We start from the raw sequence: 5,375 nt of genomic DNA, 5'->3' as shown, positions 1-5,375 counted from the left end.
TGACTGTTAAATATTGGAAAATTTCAAGGCTTGATCCACTGCTCTTCTCCTGCACATTTTATACCCTCCCCCTATGATCTTGTCCATACTGATGGTTTTAATTATTATCTATATGCTGATGACTCTAAAATTTATATTTCCAGCATAGAGTCTCCTCTGAATTCTCAATCATAAATCCAATTGCCTATTCAACATCTCGACTTGGCCAGCTCACCTCATTTCAAACTCTGCATGTCCAAGCATTGAACTCATACCTTCTCCCTCAAACCTGTTCCTCCTCCAGCATTCCTTCTCAATAAACAGCACCGCCATCCAAAGATGAGCAAGCCAGACACTTGGCAGCCATCCTTGACACTTCCTTCTCCCTCATTGCCATAATCCTCTGGATCAGTAAGGGTTGTTGATTCTCATTTCCGAATCTATCCATGTCTCTTATCTTCACAGCTGCCACTCTAGTCCAAGTTCTCATAATCCCATTCCTGGATTATATCCAGAGCCTTCTATTTTCCCCATGTTTACTCTGTGTCCAGTCCATTCTGTAGCCAGAGTTCTTTAAAAATACACAAACCTATTTAAAACTGTATCATCTTCTCAGTGCCTCTAGGATAAAGACTAAAATCTTTTCTTTGGCTTATAAGGCCCTATGTTACCTGGCCCCTCTCTCTTTCACCAGCCTCACTCCCAGTTCCCTTCCCCTTGTTCTCTGGATCTAGTCATACTGATCCATGGAAGTTCAGGCCTCAGGGCCTTTGCACATGCATTTGCCTCTTTTAGGATTGTTCTCTTCTTCTGCCTAGTTAATTTCTATGTGTCCTTTTCAATTCTTTTAGAAAGTCTCCATTGGCTGCTGATATGGTTCCCTAATGCCATGTTCACAGTCCTGTTCCTTATGATTGAAACTTTACAGCTAGGGAAATTGAGGCCCAGAAAGGTTATGTAACTTGCCTGGGATCATATATCCAGGGAGTGGCTCGTTGCATCACACACTGAAATCATCTTACTTTAATAGCAGCTGATCTATTGTCAAGTATTAGAGTTCTGCATCGTTTTGGTCTCTGAATGATGTGTAGAACCTCGAATGAGTTGAGAGAAAAAGAACAAGCTAATTAAAGGGAAGGCGAGTAGGACCTGAGGAAAGATTAGAAACAGGGATTGTTTAGTCTAGGGTGATGTAGGGACATGGGAAGAAAAAGAAATCTGAAGTTTTCAAGTTTTGGGGAGGTTAACACAGTGGATATGGCAACAAAAATATTGTTTTGAATAACTACAGGGTACAAACGATTATATTAGGTCTTACATCTCTGTAGGGATGAGAAATTTTAGCTGGAGAGGGCTTGGTTTGACAAAAGAAAAAGTGATTAATGATTTGAACAAAATTTAATTAGCTCCTGAATGCCTTTTTGTGGAAATGGTTAAAAGCAGGATTAATAATCATTTAACTTACCTGGTGGTTTCAGTGCTGATGTACCTCAGGCAGGCAGCTGGGCCAGCTGGCCTCTTGAGGTCATTTGGAATGAATGAAGGAAAGAACAAGTGTGAAAGTCAGCCCTGCCATCAGTCACAGGCTGGATATTGCTCCCACCCTGCCTGGTGTGGAAAAAGAAATACGGAGTGGCATGCATCCCTCAGGGCTCCTCAGCTGATCACCCTCAGTTGGCCTTATCTGGCTCCCAGGTGTTTCCGTTTATCCCTGATAAACTGTCAGCCAAGAGTCAGGTTTGGGGTGGGAGGTGGGGGAATGAGTGGAGGGGAGGGTAATACCCCAGATGTTTTCCGAGAAGATGGGAGAAAGTTATTCCTCGGTGCTAATGCATTTCGTCATCCCCTCTGTTTGCAGATGTTAAATTTGGCAACACTTTCAGGTTCCCTTTTCTCTCTTAAAATAAAATTAGTTGTGTTTTTAAAACACCCTGGACCCAGTCATCCCAAGGGATGTATCTCTTTTGCATATGGTTAAAGCTGTGGGAGTTTAAGAGGATTCTAAATTTTACTCACCATGTTTCTTCCAGTCTAACAAGTCCTGTGGGCTTTCTCCTTTGGAAACCAAGAAAAATGGTAATAATCAGAGGTGACATTTACTGAATGCCTACTGTGTGCCAGCCATAGAAATCAAATCCCATGGCCAGAACCATATTAAAATCCATTTTACAGATGGGGAAGTCACCAAAAATTGTTCCCTAATTCATAAAACTACCAAGTAGCAGAACCTGTTCAAACCTAGGACTGTGTTACTTCAAATAATAATTGCAACCTCTTTAGAGCTCTCTTATGGGCTAGTCACTCATTAAATTCTATGGAGTAGGTACTATTAGATCTATTTTGCAGGTGAGGAAACTAAGGCACAGACAAGCCCAGTAACCTACCCAAACTCACACAGCCAGGAAACGGCAGGGTTGAACACCGAATGCAAACAACTTGGTTTCCGACCTTGTGCTCTGAACCATGACTACGTACTGATTTGCATCCCCTTTCTACACTCCATATAGTTAGGGTTGGCTGGATGCAATTGTTTTCTCAAACTAGCTGATCTGAGCTTTCAGTAATTCAAGGTAGAAACTCTCTTCCCTGTGTTGTCTCATCTTTCCAGTGATCTTCTGTTGTTTGAATGGCTGCAGGCTCCCTGCCCTATGAGAGCCTTTGTGTGCTAGGTAGCAAGGTTGTGGCTCCAGTTAGTCTCTCCCCCATAGCTGGGTGTTCCAGAAAGGACGCTGCACCGCAGGGCTGTCTCTTTGGACAGGCTTTGATCTGGTAAAGGATGACCCTCACTGCAGAGCTGAAGCTGTCTCCCCGCTCAGTTTGTGTGAGCATCCTTCCAGGGCTCTGTCTGCTTTTGGGGTGGAAGCGCCCTGCCAGAAACTCCAGCTTTTTATGATGGCTGTGCAGTCCATCATAGATGATTTTTATCTCCCACTTTTAATGATTCTTCTGCCCTGGATAGAAAGTGGTGTCTCATAACAGTTTGGAGACTGCAGAAGTTTCCCTGGCAGAATGAATGATCAACTTTGCAACATACTTTTGCCTTTTCGTGTTGTCCTCCAATTTTTCCAGGCTGGATTCTATAAATCATTTCATCTTGTACAAATACTGGGCTGTGAGCACAGATGATTTTAAAGGCAAGGATTATTTGAAACTCCATCTAAGAGTCTATCGTCCTTTCAACAGATTAATGCAGCTTGAATTGGTGAATAAAAATTTTCTTCTTGCATGCCAGTCAATGCACAGGTAGTCCTAGGGACTTTGGAAGAGGAATTGCTTCTACTCCAGGAGGCCTTGGGAAAAATGACTTCTCTGTGTATTGACAACTAATGTATCATTGAAAGCATTTAAGGTCCTGTGCAATGCAAGTGCTCATGGGGCAGCTGGAGGTGGAGGGGGGATGACGTAAGCAAAACGGTGATTATTTTGAAGGAGATCTGTAAGCTTGAGAAGGTCATTTAGAATACCCTTTTGCTTTCTGTCATCCCAAGAAGGTAGAAATTTACTGTGGTTTTCAAGCTAGGTTAAAGTTAAATACCTCCCAGAGTTGAAAGAGTATTTTGGGTAACTATCTGAAGTATTACACATTGCAGTTTATGCTCATTTGTCCTTATTCAAGCAATGAAAATGAATTGGTTGAAGGCAGGCTGGGATAGAGAAGGTCCAACAAGTTGATAAATATTTTACTGGAGGGGAAGCTTCTTTGACATCTTTACTTTTCTTTAACCTGTTGACAAAACAGTTGCCTACATGCAGTGACCATATGCATCTGAAATGAACATTCTTGACTGCTGACTGTTAGAAATGATCTTGCTGGTATCAGGAGTGAAGGCAGCAGTGCCTACCTTTTACCTGTACTTGAAATGGAAAACCTAAGGTGTTTTTCAGTTAGAACACATGCAATTTAGGGTGACCCAAATGAGTTTAACAAAAATGTAATCTAACATTCTGCTGAAACTTTTTAGGACAGGAAACTCTTCCCATCAAGGTACACCCGGGTAATGGAATTGTATAAATTGTTTAGTAGGATTCAAATGGTGAAGGCCTATCACAAGGTGATGTAAACTGATTAGCTGGGGAGGGAGAAAAGAAGACATAATAACTTTCTATATGTTAAACATTACAAGATGTTGCTTCATTTAAACCTCACATATTTTTCTCCTTTTCATAGGTGAGGCAACAGGCTTAGGGATGTCACTAAATATTTCTAAATTATAACTAATTAGTGGCTAAATTTGAAAAAGAATCACAGCTCTCAAACTGAAGCTAATGCTCCTTCAGCTAACCAGGCTACCTCATTTACTACCTAAGAGAAATCATCATGGAGGGCTTCCCATCTACCTCGTTGCAAGGACTCAAGACATCACACAGCGGCCTTCTGATCAAGGCGATAATGTCACATACAGGGGAGGAGAAGTTGACTGGGTCTTGAATTAGGCTGCCTAAGCTAGTCCTCCCACTCTGCTGTTTTCTAGCTGTGCAGCTTGGGCAAATTACTAAAATTCTTTCTATCTCAGTTTCCTAATCTGTAAAAAAGGGGCTAATATTCAGGCCCAGCTCATAGGGTTTTGTGAGTTTTAAATGAAATGCAAAATACTTTGCCCAGTGCCTGAAACAAAATTAGATGTTCAACATGTCTATACATATAGACTTATTCTATTTAGAGTTTGTATTTTATTTAATTATCAATTTATTTAGCATAAAACCATCCAGAATTAAAAGTGGAGCTTCTTATAAAATGCAAAATTAAACCCTTGCACATATGATAAGACATAGCAAAGAAGAGGTTAGACAATCCTAGTGAGCATCAAGAGGTGGTTGACCATACTTGTTTTCAAACAAAACAGAAATTCAAAATTAAGAAGCAAGACTAGAACAGGGGTGAAAATTGTGAGGAATTGCTGTGAAACCCACATCTCTATAGTAACCAGTAACCCAAGGGCTATTAAGGAGAAGGAACCAGACTAAGGCAATGTGTCTTTGTTATAGTTAATTCTGTCACTGCCATTACCATCAGCACAGTTTTTTAAAGGGAAACGTTAAGAAATACTCAATTTTGTTAAAAATTGCATGCCATATAGCTTCAAAAGTGAGTTAAGAAATAGTGCCTGAAGCCAGAAAAAATAAGCTAGCTATCTTATGAGAGTACTTTTTTTATCCTAAATAAGTTTCTTACTAATTTTTTTCTTTTCTACATTGAACATTTTGAATTTTCCATTATGTGAATGTCTGAAATCTTTTGCCAAGAGCAATGAGAATTGTGAGGAAAAAAAAGCCAACAAAACACCCCCTTGTATATAAATTCCATTAATTTCTGCACAATCAAAACATGTATTAGTTTTCCTTGGACCAATAGAAAACATACTGATGGCAGGAATCCATCCTGGGTATGTCAAAAT

The 5,375-nt window shown here is 40.4% G+C and overlaps 1 long non-coding RNA gene across 1 annotated transcript; it reads right to left on the bottom strand.

The window, feature by feature from the left end:
- Nucleotides 1–1,001: 1,001 nt before the first annotated feature.
- Nucleotides 1,002–2,455, bottom strand: LOC130684397 (uncharacterized). The gene is made up of 4 exons (XR_008998643.1): nucleotides 2,374–2,455; nucleotides 1,996–2,034; nucleotides 1,445–1,497; nucleotides 1,002–1,073 (listed from the first exon to the last, which is right to left on the bottom strand). It is a non-coding gene; the product is annotated as an uncharacterized LOC130684397 (long non-coding RNA).
- Between the last annotated feature and the right edge of the window lie 2,920 nt (nucleotides 2,456–5,375).

Source organism: Manis pentadactyla, chromosome 7 (genome assembly GCF_030020395.1).
Source record: "Manis pentadactyla isolate mManPen7 chromosome 7, mManPen7.hap1, whole genome shotgun sequence".
Taxonomy (NCBI): Eukaryota; Metazoa; Chordata; class Mammalia; order Pholidota; family Manidae; genus Manis; species Manis pentadactyla.
Note: the sequence above shows the minus strand (reverse complement) of the source record. Positions and strands in the feature narration are given on the sequence as shown.